General features: G+C 43.7%; 2 non-coding genes across 2 annotated transcripts; both read right to left on the bottom strand.

The window, feature by feature from the left end:
- Positions 1 to 8,102: 8,102 nt before the first annotated feature.
- TRNAE-CUC (transfer RNA glutamic acid (anticodon CUC)) lies at positions 8,103 to 8,174 on the bottom strand. Its single transcript has one exon. It is a non-coding gene; the product is annotated as a tRNA-Glu (tRNA).
- Positions 8,175 to 8,477: 303 nt separating this feature from the next.
- Positions 8,478 to 8,583, bottom strand: TRNAL-CAA (transfer RNA leucine (anticodon CAA)). Its single transcript has 2 exons — positions 8,546 to 8,583; positions 8,478 to 8,523 (listed from the first exon to the last, which is right to left on the bottom strand). It is a non-coding gene; the product is annotated as a tRNA-Leu (tRNA).
- Between the last annotated feature and the right edge of the window lie 13,330 nt (positions 8,584 to 21,913).

The following is a 21,913-nucleotide window of genomic DNA, read 5'->3' as shown; positions in this document are numbered from 1 at the left end:
TACCACCCTCTCTGGGTTCTGGTTGTCTACACTGCAGATCTTGAAGCGTGTCTCCGGGAACTTTGTGACGTTGCTTTTCCTGGGATGGTGGGGCCCTGCTGCCTTGTCTCTGGTTAAACATGCATGTTTTTTGTTTGTTTGTTTTTGCGGTACGTGGGCCTCTCACTGTCGTGGACTCTCTCGTTGCGGAGCACAGGCTCCGGACGTGCAGGCTCAGCGGCCATGGCTCACGGGCCTAGCCGCTCCGCGGCATGTGGGATCTTCCCGGACCGGGGCACGAACCCGTGTCCCCTGCATCGGCAGGCGGACTTTCAACCACTGCGCCACCAGGGAAGCCCTAAACATGCATGTTTGATAGAGGTTTTTGCCCAGGTTAAGGCGAGATCAGCCATGCCCTGTCACCCTGGCAGTCCCTGTCAGGACTGCCCCCCGAGTGCCCAGCCTCCAGGGCTGCTGCACTGGTGACAAGGGTACCAGATCATCCCTGGACACCCCTCAGCCCTCGGCAAGCTGAACAGTTGGCCACCCTAACAGGTGAAGCCCTCCTGGCCAGTTCTGTTGTGTGAACTCTGGCCTTGCTTGGGAGAAAGGAGCAGGGATGAAGCATAGGGTACAATCCTCAATGGGCGCTTCCACAGGGAGAACTTCAGGGTCACTTGCTGGTGGGCTAGCCAGGACCACAGTGTGATGGTGGGGGATGAGGGCAGGGTGAGAAAAATTACTCAGTACCTAGATTCCTCCAGATCAGTGTATGCAGCCCAACATACTTGCAGTTGACAGGAAGACTGGGCCTCAGTTCCCCCACCTGTAAAACAGGGATGATAAGCTACTTCTTAGGATTATATGAGGCTCATACAAGTGAAGGGCTCATCAGAGGGTGTGTATGTGGGAAGTAGCACTGAAAGTTAGCTGTTTTCCTGTTATCAGGACAAAGGAGAGCATTTTGAGACTGTCAGAGCCTAGTACAAGTAGACCCATGGCAGCCCCAAGGGGCCCGGCTGAATGGTCTGGCCTTTCCACTCTGTCCGATTCTGTTTCTGCCTGTCCCTGGATGCAAAGCAAGGGTTCTCATGTTGGCTTCCAGACGATCTGACTCCCCTGGCTTCTCTCCTTTCACGTGGTCGGCTGGTTGCCGGGATACCTGATTAAGTCGGGGAACCTGAGCCGGGGGGCCGTGCAGATGACTGGGGACCTGCCGAATGCAGATGGTGGCTACTACGAGGCCTTCTTGGAGACACTGCATGCCATTATCTCCCTCTTCCGGGAGCCCCAGTGGGAAATGGGGTGGAGAAATGGGAAAATGAGCATGGGTTAGCCAATTACTAACCAGGACAGTGGTCGAAAGAAAGTTCAGATAAATCTGGTAGAAAATCCCAAAAGAAATGGGGAAGAGGGGAAAGCAGGGGTTTCCAAACTCCAACGAGCCTCAGAATCAGTAGGGGTCTTGTTAAACACAGAAGGTTGAGCCCCACCTTGAGTCTCTGATTCAGTAGATCTGGGCTAGGACCTGAGAACATGCATTTCTGACATGTTTCAAGGTCTGCTGATGCTTTCTGTCTAGGATCCCCACTTTAAGAACCTCTGGCTAAGAGACAATCACATCAGGAAGCTACAGATCTACTTTGCTCTGGGCCTCACCTGCTCTCTGGTTACAGAGATGAAGGTCCTTACAAGGGGTCTCACTGTTTTTCATCCCAGGAAGATGTATCAGGGGTGCTAACTCCAGACCCCAACCACCAAACCCCTGGTGGCTGTCAGGATGGTCTGGAGCTACAGAGATAAAATAGACCGGAATTCACTCTCCCTCAGGGTTCTGTGACCCAATTCCTGCAAAAAAAGGCTACAGATATTCGTGAGAGGGCAACAGACCCTGCAAGCCTTCGTGGCCAAGGGGACTGGCTCCGTTATTTGAGCATCCGGTCTTCTTCTTTTCCCAATAGCATCTTCTTCCTTCCTCCCAGAATTTTTTTCAGGGTAAATCCATTTATATTCAGGCCTTTAGGACTGTCCTAAAGGGAAAATGGAAGGAAGAGGAGGGTCTTAAGGCAGGCCGAGTGGGGTGACCACTTGAGGAGGCGGGGGGCGGGGTGTGTGTATGACTGCGAGCCAGGCATGATCCACGTTTCAAGCCTGAGGCTCTGGCAAGGGGCTGTACCTGCCCAGAGGGAATGCAGTTTTCTGACTTGTCAGCCCCAAAATGGCACCTATCTCTAGTTCCCTGGAGCTAAGGGCCACCCTACCCGGCATGCCCTTCTTTTGCCAATGGCTTACCTCCCTAACACACAGGCTAGAGCAGTCCCATTAGAGAGCTCAGCCTCTGTACAGTCCAAATGGCCCATCCTCTGCCTGGCCTTGTCCATCAACCTGCTTCCCTGTCTCTCCCTTGCCTGCCTCAGGTTTGATGAAATCGCTGGGGGCTTTGACCAGCTCCCCCAGGCCCTACAACGCTGCCCTCTTGCCCGGGACAGTCCAGCTCCACTCGCCAGCAGAGGAGGTTGAGTCGTACGGAGACCACATCCACATCACCTACCGAATGCCTGACCCTCTGCAGACCAGGGCACATCTGACCGCCGATTACCTGATTTTAGCCACCACAGCCAAGGCTGCCTGACTCCTCTGTTTCAGGCCACCTCTCTCCCACGGCAACTAGGACGCACTGCGCTCCGTCCACTACAGCAGTGCCACCAAAGTGATCCTGACCTGCACGCAGCATTTCTGGGAGCACAAAGGCATCTTAGGGGGAAAGTCCAGCACCGACCAGCCTTCTCTTCATCTTCTATGCCAACCACATCTTCCCCAACGGCACAGGGGTCATCCTGGCCTCCTATACCCTGGACGATGACTCCTCTTTCTTCGCTGTCATGGACGTGCCCGGGCAATTGATATTGTCCTGGACGACCTGGCAGTAGTCCATGATCTCCCCAAGGAGGAGGTGTGGGCCCCGTGCCCCTATTCCACGGTCAAGCATTGGAGCCAGGACCCCTGCTCCATGGCTGGCTTTGCCTCCTTCACTCCCCACCAACATGTGAACTATGCCCAGGAACTCTGCAAGCCAGAAGGACAGGTCCACTTTGCTGGGGAGCACACAACCCTGCCCCCCAGCTGGATTGACACAGCGATCAAATCAGGGCTCAGGGCAACACAGAACATCCAAGAGGCTGTGGGCATGGCTTTGACCAAGGACCCCAGAGACCCAAAAGAACCCCACTCCAAAATGGAGCTATAGCTACACCTGAAACACGATACTGTAAATCAACTACACTTCAATTAAAAAAAAAAAGGAGCTATAGCCAACTTTACGACACCAGGAATTGGAGTAACTCTGGTCACCATGGTCCACCAGGAAAAGTCTCAAAATCCACTCTCTCACTTTATCTCCACCTTTTTCCAAAGATGCCAACCAAGAGGTGCCACATAAGGCCAAGGAACAGAGTCCATCTAATATTTGGCCACCCATGACCTTGGATTTATTGGCAGTGTCTCAACAACAACAACGTGTGATATGGTGATTAAAACAGTAAAGCATTCATTAAGTTTAAGGCAATCGCTAAGTGTTTTACCTACATTCTGGGTGGCATCTAAATAATTATAGAATTGAGTGCTGAGAGTTAGGGAGAGCTTTGATTTCCAAGGACCTTGTCTGGGGTCCTTGGCTCCTCTGTTATTCCTTTAATCTGAGTCTAGTCCTACCTCCCCTCCCCATGTCTACTCCTCCATCTCCCGTGACTGTGAACTTTAAGAGAAGTTGGGAACTTAGATGGAGGCAACCTTGTGGCCAGCAACATGCTCAATGCTTTTCCACGTTATTAAAGCAACCCCCAGTGTACATATTCTAATATCACTCCATTTTATAGATGAGGAAAACTGATTTTCCAAGAGGTTAAATAACTTGCCTGCGGTCACAAATGCTGGCCCAGAGGGATCAAAACCTAAGTCATCTAACCCCAAATCTTCTTGCTTCTACACTCAGTGGCTCTGTCTTATTCTTCTTTGTATTCCTGAAACAACAATTCACATTGTTGACATTCAGCAATGAATATGTTGAATGCTCGAGTGATAGAAGTTCTCAGAATGCACAGCATCAAAACTGCATGGTCTGCCCTCCATCCTTTTCCTATCCCCCTGGATCTTCTTTGCCTGGCAGCGCTGAGGGGTGAGGAGGCAGATAGATGGAGTCAATACCGATGAGAACTTTCAGGCAGACAGATGCATGAGGTCTAAAGAGGCCCATCATTTGGCAGTGACCTGGTCTGAATTATGTCCCTAAAGGACCTCTTGGAGGTATGAGTAATCACCCAGAGGGTCACAAGAAGGGGCCAGGTGACTATGAGGTTAAAGGAGAGTTCATCACCAAAGGCAAAAAGGTACCTTCAGAACAAGCTGAGAAAGTGCCATTCTCTTTAGAGTCTGAGGCTAGGACAGAACGACAAGGTATCCAAGAACCCTCCTCCAGCTGGGAGGGTCTGGGATCTTATCCTACTTGTAAGCTAACAAGTTAGCTTGCCACAGTTTCATGGATGCTGGCGGAAGACTCCCGGGTCAGAGGCAAAGGATTTTATTACTCATACACAGCAAGTAGCTTGAGCACCCCAAGCCACCAAGTCCCAATGGGGGCAACGCAGAGGTACCCAGGTAGACACCGTGCATTTAGTGGCATTGCATTGCAGCTGAGGAACACTGAACTCAGAAAAGTGACCAGTTGTATAGCAAGCAGTAAGCGTTTGTGGGGGGTGAGTAGGAGGTGGGGGAGGAGGCATTATCTCATCCCTCAACGTTGCTCACTAAAACACAGCTCTGAGAAACAGCCCGAGCAAAGAGCAGTCAGGGCCTTGCATTTTAAGCATATCCAACAGGAATGTGCAGAGACACTCAGGCCTCATTGGTGATTGACTTTCCCAACATTGACGGACCCATACCTCAACCACTTCCCTACATAGTGTGGCTTCTATCTCCTTCCTCGTGTTCACCTCCATAGGGGCTGGCACCCCCAGTCTCACTGAGTCCCCAGTCTATCTCACTGTACACATGAAGTTCACATGGATTAAACAACCACTCTTGACAGTGGCTCTGAAATCTGGTGAATCAGACCCAAATCCTGCCTTTGGTGAACTTGGAGACAAGCTTAGGGACTGTAAGGGCTGCTATAACAAAAATATAATAAACTGAGTGGCTTATAAACAGTAGACATTTATTTCTTATAATCTTGGAGTCTAGAAAATCCAAGATTAAGGTGCCAGCAGATTTGGGCCTGCCTACTGGGAGCCCAGTTTCTTGCTGTGTCCTCACACAGTGGCAGGAGCAAGGGAGTTCTCTGGGCTCTCTTTTATAAGGGCACTAATGACATTCATGAGGGCTCATCCCTCATGAACTAATCACCTCCCAAATTGCCACCTCTGACTGCCATCATATTGGGGATTAGGTTTCAACATAAGAATTTGGGGGGGCAACAAAAATGTTCAGTCCACAGCAGGGACTGTGACACATGTTCAAATAAGTGTGACAAGTGACAGATGATGGTGTTTGTCAGAAATAAAATAGGAAAAACCTTGGGATGCCAGAGGTGGGCTTCTTCCCGGATTATATCTGCTGAAGGCTGATGTCATCCATTAGTTGGGAGCATGTAACAATCAAGACACAGAGCTATTTCATCAACACAAAGATCTCCCTCTTGCTATGCCTCTGTAGTCACCTCCACCCCACTCCCTACCCCCAATAAACACAATCCCTAGCAACAACTAATCTGTTCTCAGTCACTATAATTTTATCATTTATAGAATCTTATATAAATAGAATCATGCAGTATGTGACCTTTTGAGATTGACTTTTTCACTCTACATAATTCCCTGAGGTATATCCAAGTTGTATCCTGCATCGATAGTTCATTTTTTGTTAGTGCTGTGTAGCATTCTGTGGTATGGTGGTACCACCATTTGTTTAACCATTCACCTATTGAAGGGCATTTCAGTTGTTCCCTGTTTCCCTGTCTTTTGGCTGTTACAAATAAGGGTGCCAAGAACATTTGTGTACAGGTTTTTCTGTGAATATCAGCTTTCACTGCTCTGGGATAAAGGCCTAAGTATGTAATTGTTGGGTCATATGGTAAGTTCATGTTTAGTTTTGTAAAATATTGTCAGACTCTTTCCTAAATGGCTATACCATTTACATTCCCACTAACAATGAATAAGTGATCTACTTTCCCTTCATCCTCACTAGCACTTGGTGTTAGCACTGCTTTTTATTTTAGCTATTCTGAAAAGTTTGTGGTGATATCTCATTGTGATTTTAATTTGCACTTTAATAACGTTGAACATAAATGTCTTGTCATGTCATTGGCTCATTTTCTAATTGGATTGTTTGCTTTTTTACCATTGAGTTTTGAGAGTTCTCTATTATATCCTAGATATAAGCCATTTGTCAGATATGTCGTTTGCAAATTTTTTTTCCTGTTTGTTGCTTGTCTTTACATCCTCTTAACAAGGTCTTTTGCAGAATAAGTTTTTCATTTTGATGAGGTCCAATTTAATATTTTCTTTTGTGGATCATGTTTTTATTGTCATTTCTAAGACCTCTTCACTAAGCCCTAGGTCCTAAACGTTTTCTCCTGTTTTCTTATAAAGTTTTTATAGTTTTATGTGTTACATTTAAATCTATGACTCATTTTGAGTTGATTTTTGTGTAAGGTGTGAGCAATTTTTCAAATAAGTTGTATTATTCTTCTACTAGTAAGTTTTATATACTCATGGTAGAAAAATCAGCAAATGCATGACATTACAGCAAAGAAAATTTAAATTTTTCATAATCCTACCACGTACAGAAAATCAGTTACATTTAGATGTATGTCTTCCCAGCTTTTAAAAAATCCTTTGTTTTTTATTTTTAGATTCCTTCCAATTCCTTTTGAAGATGAGGGAAGATTTCAAAATGAAACTTAAAGGTTAGATGGATTTTCATTCTCTTTCTTCTTCATCCTTTGATTGGCCAGTTTTATAGATGAGAAAACTAAAGCTTAGAAAGGATAGACATCTTGCCTTCTGAAAAGTCCAGTCAGAACTTGAACTCAGCTCAACCTGACCACCAGCCATCATTCACCATGCTGTACTCCACACAAGGCTAGATTACCAAAAAAGCCAACTGCTAGCACACAGAAAAGCAGAGGCAAAATTATTTGTCCAAGGCCTGGGGTCGTTTGGAAAGCCCGCTTGTAACTAATATGGAGGTAGAATATATCCTAACAGCTCTGGCCTGGAGGGCTAAAAAACGTACCCAGGGAGAAATGAATACTTTGAAAAACAACAAATTAAGCATAGAGGGTCAAAATATTATACAACTATTAAGATAGAACTTAAGTGTGACCAGTGTTTTTATTATTAAAATAGATTATTTTCCACAGGTGTCACAATAGAAAAATGGGCAGTGAAAATTTCTAGAATAAAAACGTTTAAAAAGCAGCTATAAAAGATATTTTGGGAACAATTAGGGGAAATTTGCACGTGCACTGGTATCTGATGATGACAAGTTAACGTTACTTTTCTCAGGTGTGACATGGAGTAGTGTAATACTGTCTGCAACTTTCAAATGGATGGGAGGCTGGGGAAGCTCTATCTGTCTAGAGAGAAAGAGAAAATGTGGCAAAATATTAACCTATGTCGTATGTAGGTAGAAAGAACACCGGTGTTCGTTGGGTCATTGTTTTAATTATTTCAATTTACTTTCAAAATAAAAAGGTAGATGTTGGGGTGGGAGAGAATCTCCTGACTTCTTTTCATAGCAAAACTTGTCTGAGCCATTGTGAGGAGCTAAGACCTTCCTGAGTCCCCCTGTAGATGACATCTGCCATTCTAATGGTAGTTTGGGCATTCGGGGAGATTTTTTTTAACCCTGGGCATTGGAAGACTGGCACTTGTGGCAGCACCAGGGTTTTCTTTTGGGATCATTTAGTGCTGTCCACAATGTTCTTGCCTTCCTAATTAAGGTATAGGACAATGATTCACACACAGCTAGCACCCGTTAACCAGAGTAACTCTCACCTCTGGTAATTCCTTTCTCCCAAAAAGAAAGCAAATACTGTATTTTCGAGGTTAAGTTGAAACAAAAACAGAGCTTTCCCTGACCGGGAATCGAACCCGGGCCGCGGCGGTGAGAGCGCCGAATCCTAACCACTAGACCACCAGGGAGCACATGAGCACACCGTCTACATCGGGCTAGACTAAGTGTAAAAGGTGTGACGTAAACTGGGTTCGTGAATATGATTACATGAACCTCGGGTACTTACACCGCCTCCCTCTTCCACCTAGACAGTCTCTCGGCCACTGTAAATCCGAGAAAACAGGCAGTGGAGAACAGCAGGAACGGTAAAGTCTGAATATGGCCGCCTTCTCAGAAAACAGGAAAAAAAACAAACAAAAAAAACGCCAGTAGCGCGAGGGAAATGCGCTTACGGATGTTAGCCAGCCTAGCCGAAAGTGGTAAAAAACGCCTGTCAGAAGTGGGATTCGAACCCACGCCTCCATTCGGAGACCAGAATGCCCACGGGGAAGGTACACACCTTGAGTCTGGCGCCTTAGACCACTCGGCCATCCTGACACGCCGTGAGCTGTCTACTCGTAGAGAGCCTGCTTCCTGCGGCAGTCTGCTGCGCGGCCCCGCCTCACGATCCGGGCGGGCTGTTGCTGGATCCAACCGGCCAGGGCGAAGGAGAACCGCCTGCTGGGCGCCGGCCGCCAGCCGCGGAGCTCTTGGAGGACACCGGGCTCTCCGGAGTGCCCAGCCTCGCTCTCCCGGGCGAAGCCAGAAATCGAGCCGGATCTCCAGAAGCAAGGACAATCCCTCTAGAAAACCAGAGGGGTTAGTGCCCACCCGGCCCAGCAAAGGAGGGAAACTATAGCAGCAAAGGCAAAGAGAAAGCGCCAGGATGCAGCCCACCCGGGCTACCCGCCACTGCCAGATCCCGGGTCCCCGCCACACATTCCTGGCCCTAGCTTCGAAAACTGGCTAGACGAGTGAATACAAGGAAAGCAAGCACTGGAATGTACGCTTGCCACAGAGTAAGCGACAGTGATTACTGTTGTTATTTCAAAATTATTAGGGCTTTCTGCCTTATTGTCCCTGGCATACCCATCCTCTTAAGGTGCACCCCTCTTCCTCTGCCAAGTCCCCCAGCCGTGGTTAGAGATAATGGGGAGATCAGTGTTCAAGAAAAAAAATTCATTCATGACGCTTGTCAAAGCACTGTAAGGAAGACTTTATTCAAGGGGGAAGTTATCAAGATATGTGTAGGTACCACTGCACCAGGGTCTTGCAGTGGGGGAGGAGAGATTAGACTCAGCTCTGAGTACAACAAGAGAGAGTGGAAATTTATAGCCAAAGAGAGAGGTTGGGGGGGGCGTCATTGGATGGAAAATTACTAAGGGGGGATTCTGTACAAACCGATCTAACAGCGTTCTTGCTGAAGGTAGGCCAGAATATCAGATATCACCTGGCAGATGGTAGAGGACAAGGAGCCCCATTATATATTCAGGGTGATCATATATCAAGGATGGGGCATTCTGGTTAAACATATTTAGTAGGATTCTTGCTAAAAATGGACATTGTAGAGAGAAACATGGAAGTCCGAAAGACAGGCCTAGTTTAAAAAGAGTTCAGGGGAGCAGTTAACAAAAGAGTGCAAAGATAGCAAGAGTGCTTTAGCATCAAATGGAAAGACCCCACTCCTGTGCTCCAGACCACATACCATTCACTCACTCATTCATTCATTTGTTCACTGAGTCGTTATTGATATAGCAGTGAACAAAGTCCCTGCCCTGGCAAGCGGACTGCCGGTGAAGGGCACAGTCGGCACAAACAAACATACAGGCTGTAAGGACAAAACAAAAGCAGGGCAATGAGATGGTGGAGGTCTATTTTTAGACCGGCTTGATCAACTAAGACCTCACTGCAGTGACTTTTTCTAAAAATAATTTTCAAAAAGTAAAACACATGACTCCCATGCAAATATATGAATGATGCACATGGATCAAGATTTTACTCAACTCATTAATGAGGCGCTCTGTAAGATGTTATAACCAATCCAAAGGAGATTTTGAAGACGTCATTTTTTAAAATTTTTTTTATGGCTGCGTTGGGTCTTCGTTGCTGCATGCAGGCTTTCTCTAGTTGCAGCGAGCAGGGGCTACTCTTCGTTGCGTTGCGCGGGCCTCTAATTGCAGTGACCTCTCCCGTTGGGGAGCACGGGCTCTAGGCGTGTGGGCTTCAGCAGCTGTGGCTCGTGGGCTCAGTAGCTGTGGCTCATGGGTTCCAGAGCGCAGGCCCAGCAGTTGTGGCACACGGCCTAGTTGCTCCACGGCATGTGGGATCCTCCCAGACCAGTGCTCGAACCCGTGTCCCCTCACATTGGCAGGCAGACTCCCAACCACTGTGCCATCAGGGAAGTCCCCCATTATTCTTTTAATAGTCAGCCAAAGGAATGTTGAAAAGAGATTGCTAACAGATGCAAGATAGGTTAATATATTAAGGGTATAATAAACTGTGATGTTTAAGGTATGGTCACTACTTTGGGGTTGTTTTTTTCCACCAGAGATAAATCAGGTGCATCTCTTGACAAATTTTATTTGTATTGCTATAAATAGGAATCTTTGGCCTTGCACTCAGACAGAAACCATTTGCATTACTATCGGTTTTCTACAGGTTAATTTCTACCCATATGGAATTGTGAAATAAAGTCAGTAGAAGCCAATCAAAGGTGCACATGGAATCAGATAATCCCCAAAAGATCTGCTAGACAATGCTAAGCTGTAAGGACACCTAGTGTCCAAGAGAATCAGAGCTGAATAACAGTTAAAGTATTAAAAACATATTTTATCCAGGAACTATTGCAACAGGGGAAAAGAGACCTTATATAATAGAACTGGGCTCAATTCCAAATACAGCAAGGAAAAGTGGGGATTTCTGGCTAAGGAGCACGGTGGGGTCTCTGGATGGAAAATGGCTAAGAAGAGACATCAAGAGTAGAGAGATTCTTGCTAAACTGATTTAATAGGATTCCTGCAGGCCTGGGTCATCAGATATCACCTGGAGAATGGTGGGGATGAGGAATTTGATTAGCTGTGGAGGGTGATCAGGTATTAAAGGTGGGGGGATCCTCACTAGACTAACTAGCAGGATTCTTATTAAAATTAGACTCTACAAGGCAGGACATGGAAGCACAAGGTCAAGGCCTAGTTGAAAAGAGGGCTCAGAGGAGCCTGACTAAATTTTGGTCAAAGAGGGAACTTTTGTCACACTAATAATCTCTTTTCTACTTTCAAGTTTTGGATAATCATTTCTTTCACATTGGAGCCTTAACTGAAGGGAGGACATAAGCATTGAGAGAAGGGGAGGGATATTTTCCCTCCCCTGACAATAATATCCTAATTTCTCTGGTGGCCTACTTGGCCTTCAGGAACGTCTGACCAGCCTGACCTTACCTCACAGTCTCCCATGTACCCCAGTGAGCTAGCTGCTTTTTCCTCAACATGCTTGATCTGCCTTCATTCCTTCTAGCTCACCCAGAAAATTCCTCTGAGACCCTGGAGGGCAAGGACCAGGGATACACCAGAGAAGAAAACAAAATGTCTGCGCTCAAGAAGCTGACATTCCAGCAAAGAAAGATGGAAAATAAACAAAATAATTATATGTGGGGAGTGATAAGTACTGTGAAGAAAAATAGAGAAAGAAGGGTAGAGAGAGATGTAAGTGGTTCAGAAGGCCTCTCAGGATGTGGCTTTGAGCAGACATTTGAAGAGAGTCAGGGAGCAACCAGATAGAATATCTGTGGAGAGAGAGAACAGATGCAAAGGCCAGAAAGGAGTGCAAAACAGACAATGTGGCTGGAACTGAATGAGAGGGCCTGGTGCCAGCCTGAGTGAAGAGGAGAGCTGAGGTTTGGTAAGATATGGCCTGCTTTCCAAGGATCCTCTGCCTGCTGTATGGAGAGTGGACTGCAGAGTGCATGAATGAAGCAGGGAGAAGAGTTGAGAGGCTAGTGCAAGCTCCCTTGGATGGACCAGGGGAACAGCAGGCCAGGTGGTGAGAGATAGTTGAATTCTGGATATATTTCTAAGATGGAGCCAGTAAGATTTGTTGATGCACAAGAAGTAAAGAAGTGGCGTGTACCTAGAGGAATTTGGGTCTGAGCAATTGGCTAATAGGGAAGGCAGGGAGGAGGCAGACTGTGGAGGAGGGAGAGTATTGTTTTTGATCTTCAAGTTTAAGTTGCCTGTTGGTCATCACTAATCATTAGAGAAATGCAAATCAAAACTACAATGAGGTATCACCTCACACCAGTTAGAATGGGCATCATCAGAAAATCTACAAACAACAAATGCTGGAGAGGGGGTGGAGAAAAGGGAACCCTCTTGCACTGTTGGACAGAATGTAAATTGATACAGCCACTATGGAGAACAGTATGGAGGTTCCTTAAAAAACTAAAAATAGATCTACCATGTGACCCAGCAGTCCCACTACTGGGCATATGCCCTGAGAAAACCATAATTCAAAAAGACCCATGCACGCCAATGTTCATTGCAGCACTATTTACAATAGCCAGGTCATGGAAACAACCTAAGTGTTAATCGACAGACAGATGGATAAAGAATATGTGGTACATATATACAATGGAATATTACTCAGCCATAAAAAGGAACGAAATTGGGTCATTTGTAGAGATGTGGATGGATCTAGAGAGTGTCATACAGAGTGAAGTAATATGCTGGAGAGGGTGTGGAGAAAAGGGAACCCTCTTGCACTGTTGGTCAGAATGTAAATTGATACAGCCACTATGGAGAACAGTATGGAGGTTCCTTAAAAAACTAAAAATAGATCTACCATATGACCCAGCAGTCCCACTACTGGGCATATGCCCTGAGAAAACCATAATTCAAAAAGACCCATGCACCCCAATGTTCATTGCAGCACTATTTACAATAGCCAGGTCATGGAAACAACCTAAGTGTTAATCGACAGACAGATGGATAAAGAATATGTGGTACATATATACAATGGAATATTACTCAGCCATAAAAAGGAACGAAATTGGGTCATTTGTAGAGATGTGGATGGATCTAGAGAGTGTCATACAGAGTGAAGTAAGTCAGAAAGAGAAAAACAAATATCATATATTAAAGCATATACGTGGAACCTAAAAAAATGGTGCAGATGAACTGGTTTGCAGGGCAGAAATAGAGACACAGATGTAGAGAACAAACGTATGGACACCAAGGGGGGAAAGTGGCGGGAGGTAGGTGGGTGGTGTGATGAATTGAGAGATTGGGATTGACATATATACACTAATATGCATAAAATGGATAACTAATAAAAACCTGCTGTATAAAAAAATTAATTAAATTTAAAAAAAATTTAAATGCCTGTTAGAGGAGTCAAGTAGCAGATAGATACAAGCATCTGGAGTACAGTGGGAGATATGAAGTGGAAGGTCATTGGCCAATAAATTGTATTTATTTGTATCCCTGCCATAAAACAGGGAATTCGCTGGCAGTCCAGTGGTTAGGACCCTGCGCTCCCACTTCAGGGGACACGGGTTCGATCCCTGGTCGGGGAAATAAGGTCCCGCGTGCTGCCTGGGGCAAAAAAAAAAAAAAAAGGCATAAAACAGGATGAGCTCACCTAGAAAGTAGGTATAGAGGCCAAAGACTGAGCCCTGGGACATTCCAATAAGTTGAGAAAGAGGAGGAAGCAGCATAGTAGGCTGAGAAAGAATGGCCAGTGGGAAAGAAAGAAAAAGAGGACACTGTGGTGTTGTAGAAGCCATGTGGAGAAAGAGGGTAGAGGAAAAGAAAAGTGATCAACCGTCCAATGCTGCTGAGGAGAGTAACTTGAGAACCCAGTGGAGCAGGGTTCTGGTGAGTTTGGAGGACAGACTGGAGGTGATGACAGTACATATTGATGCCCTTTGGGAGTGTTCTGCCCTAAATGGCGTCAGCAATACGGAATGCTAGCTGCAGGAGACCACAGAATCAAGGTTTGGGTTTGTCTGAAAACAGACATTACATAATGTGTTGTACTGATGCCAATGATCCTGTGTTGTTATACTTCTTAGCATTCTCTGGACCCCTCTGGCCACGTGGTGAAGACTACTTCTCATGGTTTTTGTTTGTTTAAAAAAAAACTGAGGAGGGACTTCCCTGGTGGCACAGCGGTTAAGAATCCACCTACCAATGCAGGGGACATGGGTTCAAGCCCTGGTCTGGGAAGATCCCACGTGCGGCAGAACAAGTAAGCCCCTGAGCCACAACTACTGAGCCTGTGCTCTAGAGCCCGCGAGCCACAACTACTGAGCCCGCATACCACAACTACTGAAGCCAGCGCACCACAACTACTGAAGCCCGTGCGCCTAGAGCCCGAGCACCGCAAGAAGAGAAGCCACTGCAATGAAAAGCCTGCACACCGCAACGAAGAGTAGTCCCCACTCACCGCAACCAGAGAGAGCCCGCGCACAGCAATGAAGACCCAACACAGCCATAAATAAATAAATACATTTATTTTTTTTAAAACTGAGGAGAATTGATATAACATAAAATTAACTATTCAAAGTAGCATTTAGTACATTCACTATGTTGTACAACCACTATCTCCAAAATATTTTCATCATCACAGAAGCATACCTTGTACCTGTTAAGCAGTTACTCCCTGTCTTAGTCAGCTTGGGCTCCTGTAATAAGATACCATAGACTGGATGGCTTAATAAAAATTTACGTTCTCATGGTTCTGAGGGCCCCACCCTCATGAACTTGTCTTAACCTAATTAGCTCCCAAAGTCCCCATCTTAAAATACCATCACATTGGGGAGTAGGGCTTCAACATGTAAATTTGGGGTGGCACAATTCAGTCCCCAGCACTCCCCATTCCTCCCTTCCTCTAGCCCCTGGCAACCACCAGTCTGCTTTATATCTCTGTGAATATACCTATTCTGGACATTTCATATAAATGGAATCATATTATATACAATCTTTTGTGCAGGGCTTCTTTCACTTAGCTCACACACCAAGTAAGTGTGCATCCATATTGTAGCATGTATCATTACTTCATTCCTTTTCGTGGCTGAATAATATTTCATTGTATGAATATATCACAATTTGTCCATTGATAGACATTTGGGCAATTTTAGCTATTATGAATAGTGCTCCTATAAACTGATGTGTACATGTGTTTAAGTACCTGTTTTCAATTCTTTGGGTAAATACCTAGGAATAGAATTGCTGGGTTATTGGTAATTCTATTTTGGGGCATTAGAATATATTTTCCACAGTTGTTGAACAATTTACATTCCCACTGGCCATGTATGAGGATTCCAATTTCTCCTATTCCCTCCCCAGCTGCTTTTTTTATTTTTTTTTTTGATTATAGCCACCCTCCTGGGTATGAAGTGGTGCCTCACTGTGCATTTCCCTAAAGACTAATATATTTTCATGTGTTTGTTGGCCATTTGTATGTATTCTTTGGAGAAATGGCTATTTCTTTGTCCATTTAAAAACTTGGGTTGTTTGTCTTTTTGTTATTCAGTTGTAAGAGTTCTTTGTATATTCTGGATACTAGACCTTTACTAGCTATACGACTTGCAAATATTTTTTTCCATTCTGTAGGGTGTCTTTTCATTCTTCATAATGTCCTTGATGCACAAAATTTTTAAATTTTGATTACATATAATTTATCTATTTTTCTTTTGTTGCTCATGCTTTTGGTACCCTAAGAATCCATTGCCAAATTGGAGGTCATAAAGATTTATCCCTATTTTTCCTAATAGTTTTATTATTTTATTTATCTCTTATATTTATGTTGTTGATCTATTTTGAGTTAATTTTTGTGTGTGGTATGAGGTAGGGGTCCAACTTCATTCTCTGCATGTGGATATCCAGCTGTCTTAACACCATTTGTTTAAGAGACTATTCTTTCCTCATCATTCAAACTCCATTGACCCTAGATATATGGGCTTATTTCTGGGCTCTCAATTCCATTCCAGTGGTCTCTATGTCTATCTTTATTCTAGTACCACACTGTCTTGATAATTTTTTTATAGTTTTGTAATAAGTTTTGAAATCAGGAAGTGTGAGTCCTCCAATTTTGTTCTTTTCTTCAGGATTGTTGAGGCTGTTTGAGGGCCCTTGTAATTATAGATGCATTTGAGTATTGGCTTTTCCATTTCTGAAAAAAAAAAAAAAGCCATTGGAATTTTGTTACAGATTACATCACTTTGGGTAGTTTTGACTCTTAACAATATTGTGTTCCAGGCAATGAATATGGGGTATATTTCCATTTATTTATGTCTTTAACTTATTTCAGTAATGTTTTTTAGTTTTCAATGTAGAAGTCTTTCACCTTTCTGGTTAAATTTATGCATAGGTATTTTATTCTTTGGGGGCTATTGTAAATGGAATTTTCTATTGTAAATGAAATTGCTGGTGTATAGAAACACAACTGAATTTTGTGTTTTGATCTTGTACTCTACAATTTTGCCAAACTAAACATGTTAGCTCTAATAGTGTGTGTGTGTGTGTGTGTATTCATTGGGATTTTTAATATATAGGATCATGTCATCTGTGATGACAGAAAGTTTTACTTCTTCCTTTACAATTTTGATGTCTTCTCTTTCTTTGTCTTGCCTAATTGCTTTGGCAAGAATTTCTTAGCACAATATTGAATAACTGTGGTGAAAGTGGACATTTTGTCTTGTTTCTGATCTTAGAGGGAAAGCTTTCAGTCTTTTCCCATTGGCTATGCTGTTAGCTGTGGGGTTTTCATACATGCCCTTTATCATGTCAAGGAAGTTCCCTCACAATGCTTTTATATTTTATTTTTCTGGCTGCGTTGGGTCTTCATCGCTGCACGTGGGCTTTCTCTAGTTGCGGCGAGTAAGGGGCTACTCTCCGTTGTAGTGCGTGGGCTTCTCATTGTGGTGGCTTCTCTTGTTGCAGAGCACGGGCTCTAGGCACACAAGCTTCAGTAGTTGCAGCACACAGGCTCAGTAGTTGTGGCTCATGGGCTCTAGAGTGCAGGCTCAGTAGTTGTGGTACACGGGCTTAGTTGTTCTGCCACATGTGGTATCTTCCCGGACCAGGGATCCAACCAGTGTCCCCTGCATTGGCAGGCGGATTCTTAATCACTGCACCAGCAGGGGAGTCCCCCTCATGATGTTTTTAAATACATAAGACAAAATACATAGAGTTACAAAGGAAACTAATTATGTTGAAATTGTTATCAAAATACTAAAATTAATTTGTGCTATAGTAATATGTGTGCTTATTTATTAACACATTAAATAATGAGATATAGTAGCATTTTGAGTTAGTGATAAATATAAATGACATTCTGAAATATCTGCAACAACTGTAACATGGTATGAAAATATCTATGATTTTTATTTGCGACAGTAGGTCCTGCTAATACTACTGTAGTTTGTTGTCTCCATTGTTAATGGAAAGAGATGCTCAATTTTAGCTAGAGTTTAGTGAAGATAAAGATGTAAATTGTTTTCCATCCAAATTCATGGGCCCCTGAATTCTACCCACTGGAATCCCAAGTTAAGAACCTCTCAAGTTGGGAGAAAATTGGTGATAGAAGAGACGGACATGACTGGGATGGAGGTGTGGGGAAGCAGCAAGCTGTTGTGCCCAGGAAAGTGTTGGCCTCAGATTTCCACATAAATGTTACAGGGACAGTAGCAAAGATTTCTTGCCAAGGGATTCAGACACAAGGAGAGGGGGCAAGGACATAAGGGTGAGCACCAGGGGAGTGACTACAATGGTAGAACCCGGACTGGAAGCTGGGCTAAGAGGGGAGGGAGGACAGAGGTGGAGTGGGTCAGTAACAAGGTGGAAGGCTGGAGTTCCAGTGGGGTCAAGAGTGGACCAGAGCAGCCCAGCGCAGCCCACCTGCCCACGCATGTGCCCGCCAGACCTGCAAACTTGTGCCACTGGCTGTGCCCGTCCCCGGGGAGCCCGAGTGTCTGCAGCCCGTGCCTCCCACCCATCTCCAGCCATGGCCATGTGGCTGACAGGGTCTTGGTGCTCTGGCCAGGTGTCAGGCCTGAGCCTCTGAGGTGGGAGAGCCAAGTTCAGGACATTGGTCCACCAGAGACCTCCTGGCCCCATGTAATATCAAACAGCAAAAGCTCTCCCAGAGATCCCCATCTCAACACTAAGACCCAGCTCTACTCAACGACCAGCAAGCTACAGTGCTGGACACCTATGCCAAACAACTAGCAAGACAGGAACACAAACCCACCCATTAGCAGAGAGGCTGCCTAAAATCAAAATAAGGTCACAGACACCTCAAAACACAAAACAGAACATGGTACTGCCTACCAGAAAGACAAGATCCAGCCTCATCCACCAGAACTCAGGCACTAGTCCCCTCCACCAGGAAGCCTACACAACCCAGTGAACAAACCTTAGCCACTGGGGGCAGGCACCAAAAAAACGGGGACTACAAACCTGCAGCCTGCGAAACAGAGATCCCAAACACAGTAAGTTAAGCAAAATGAGAAGACAGGAAAAAAACAGCAGATGAAGAAGCAAGGTAAAAACCCACCAGACCAGACAAATGAAGAGGAAATAGGCAGTCTAACTGAAAAAGAATTCAGAGTAATGATAGTAAAAATGATCCAAAAGCTTGGAAATAGAATGGACCAAATGCAAGAAACATTTAACAAGGACCTAGAAGAACTAAAGTTGAAACAAACAATGATGAACAACACAATAAATGAAATGAAAAAGACTCTAGATGGGATCAATAGCAGAATAACTGAGGGAGAAGAATGAATGAGTGACCTGGAAGATAAAACAATGGAAATAACTACCACAGAGCAGAATAAAGAAAAAAGAATGAAAAGAATTGAGGACAGTCTCACAGACCTCTGGGACAATATTAAACACACCAGCATTCGAATTATAGGGGTCCAAGAAGAAGAAGAGAAAACAAAAGAGACTGAGAAAATACTTGAATAGATTATAGTTGAAAATTTCCCTAATATGGGTAAGGAAATAGTCAGTCAAGTCCAGGAAGTGCAGAGAGTCCCATACAGGATAAATCCAAGGAGAAACATGCCAAGACACATATTTAAAAAACTGTCAAAAATTAAATACAAAGAAAAAATATTAAAAGCAGCAAGGGAAAAGCAACAATTTACACAAAAGGGAATCTCCATAAGGTTAACAGCTGATCGTTCAGCAGAAACCCTGCAAGCCAGAAGGGAATGGCAGAACATACATAAAGCAATGAAAGGGAAAAAACTACAACCAAGATTACTCTACCCAGCAAGGATATCATTCAGATTCGAAACTAAAACCTTTACAGAGGAGCAAAAGCTAAGAAAATTCAGCAGCACCAAACCAGCTCTACAACATAGGTTAAAGGAACTTCTCTAGACAGGAAACACAAGAGAAGGAAAAGACAATAACAAACGCAAAACAATTAAGAAAATGGTAATAGGAACATATATATCAATAACTATTTTAAATGTAAATATATTAAAGGCTCCAAGCAAAAGACATAGACTGGCTGAATGGACACACAAACAAGACCTGTACATATGCTGTCTACAAGAGACCCACTTCAGACCTAGGGACACATACAGATTGAAAGTGAGGGGATGGAAAAAGACATTCCATGCAAATGGAAATCAAAAGAAAGCTGGAGTAGCAATTCTCATATGATACTAAATAGAGTTTAAAATAAAGACTATTAAAAGAGACAAAGAAGGACACTACATAACGATCAAGGGATCAAACCAAGAAGAAGATATAACGATTGTAAACATTTATGCACCCAACATAGGAGCACTGCAATACCTAAGGCAAATGCTAAGAGCCATAAAAGGGGAAATCGACAGTAACACAATCATAGTAGGGGACTTTAACACCCCACTTTCACCAATGGACAGATAATCCAAAGTGAAAATACATAAGGAAGCACAAGCTTTGAATGATACATTAAACAAGATGGATTTAATTGATATTTAGAAGACATTCCAACCAAAAACATCAGATTACACTTTCTTGTCAAGTGCTCATGGGACATTCTCCAGGATAGGTCATATCTTGGGTCACTAATCAAGCATTGGTAAATTTAAGAAAATTGAAGTCATATCAAGTATCTTTTCCTACCACAACACTATGAGACTAGATATCAATTTCAGGAAAAAAATCTGTAAAAAATACAAACACATAGAGGCTAAAAAATACACTACTAAATAATCAAGAGATCACTAAAGAAATCAAAAAATACCTAGAAACAAATGACAATGAAAACATGATAACCGAAAAGTTATGGGACACAGCAAAAGCAGTTCTGAGAGGGAAGTCTATAGCAATACAATCCTACCTCAAGTAATAAGAAACATCTCAAATAAACAATCTAAACTTACACCTAAAGTAATTAGAGAAAGAAGAACAAAAAACCCCAAAGTTTACCATGTTCTTGGATGGGAAGAATCAACATTGTGAAAATGACTATACTACCCAAAGCAATCTACAGATTCAATGCAATCCCTGTCAAACTACCAGTGGAATTTTTCACAGAACTAGATCAAAAAATTGGACGATTTGTATGGAAACTCAAAAGACCCCGAAGATCCATAGCAATCTTGAGAAAGAAAAATGGAGCTTTAGGGGCAGGACAGGAATAAAGACTGAGACATAGAGAATGGACTTGAGGACACCGGGAGGGGGAAGGGTAAGCTGGGACAAAGTGAGAGAGTGGCATGGACATATATACACCACCAAATGTAAAGTAGCTAGTGGGAAGCAGCCACATAGCACAGGGAGATGAGCTCGGTACTTTGTGTCCACATAGAGGGGTGGGATGGGGTGGGTGGGAGGGAGCCGCAAGACGGAAGAGATATGGGGATGTATGTATATGTATAGCTGATTCACTTTGTTATACAGCAGAAACTAACACACCAGTGTAAAGCAATTATACTCCAATAAAGATGTAAAAGGAAAAAAAAAAAGAAGTGGACCAGAAGGAGTAGACTAGAAAGAGAGGTGGTGTTAGAGCAAGATACTTGAAATACCTAGAATACCTTTTGAGGGGAACTGAAATGTTGCCATGTAGCAAGAAGATGCAGCTTTTAGGACTGCTGGGCAGGACTGAGGAAAGCTTTAAAGCTATTTGGCTAAATTCTACTACTGATGTGATATTTTCTTTTCCAGATTCATTTATTCTGGCTCTATCAATTTTTAAAAATGTTCAAATTCCATAAAATATTTCACGCATAAACTAAAATCTGTGCTCACCAAACATATTACACTTTGTAGTTTACACTGTTTCGCCACTTTAGCTTCCAGGCAAGTGGCTATGTAGAATGACAGAATTGTTTAACTCAAGCTGAATCTCCATCTTTACAACCACTGTGCTACGGTTTATTTTGAATCCACTATTTAAATACAGGTATATGTGGTACCTTAAACCATGGAGATGCTATATGTGCCCAAAGTGAGCTCAAATGCTTCCAAACCAAACTGTTAGGAAGTTACTTTGGAAGTGAGCATGTGTAGCCGAGTGGGCCAACCCAGTAATGGGAGTTCTCCAAATTAACTTCCATGTAGAATATAATGTTTATTAAAGGACAAATAAGAATGTACTACTTGAAGCATAAGGATCTTGAGATAGACTAACTGAACTGTAATTCTACAGTTGTTTAGAATTTAGACCACTAGGAGATTTTACCTGGGCGAAGTGTTTTATCACTAACATTGTTTGTGATTGATAGGGTATGATGGTAATTAAAAAGCACTGACTTATTTGCTTTTTGTATTTAAACTCTTTACAGGCAATGCCCCTGACTCTGGTTCTAACTCCACTCGTCTGCCTTTTTGCTGTTTCACCTCCTGGAAGTAGATGCACATGTACAAGATAACAATGC

The sequence above is a fragment of the Neophocaena asiaeorientalis genome, unplaced genomic scaffold (assembly GCF_003031525.2).
Source record: "Neophocaena asiaeorientalis asiaeorientalis breed wild unplaced genomic scaffold, Neophocaena_asiaeorientalis_V1.1 scaffold742, whole genome shotgun sequence".
NCBI classification, from domain to species: Eukaryota; Metazoa; Chordata; class Mammalia; order Artiodactyla; family Phocoenidae; genus Neophocaena; species Neophocaena asiaeorientalis.
This window is presented reverse-complemented; position numbering and strand designations above follow the sequence as displayed.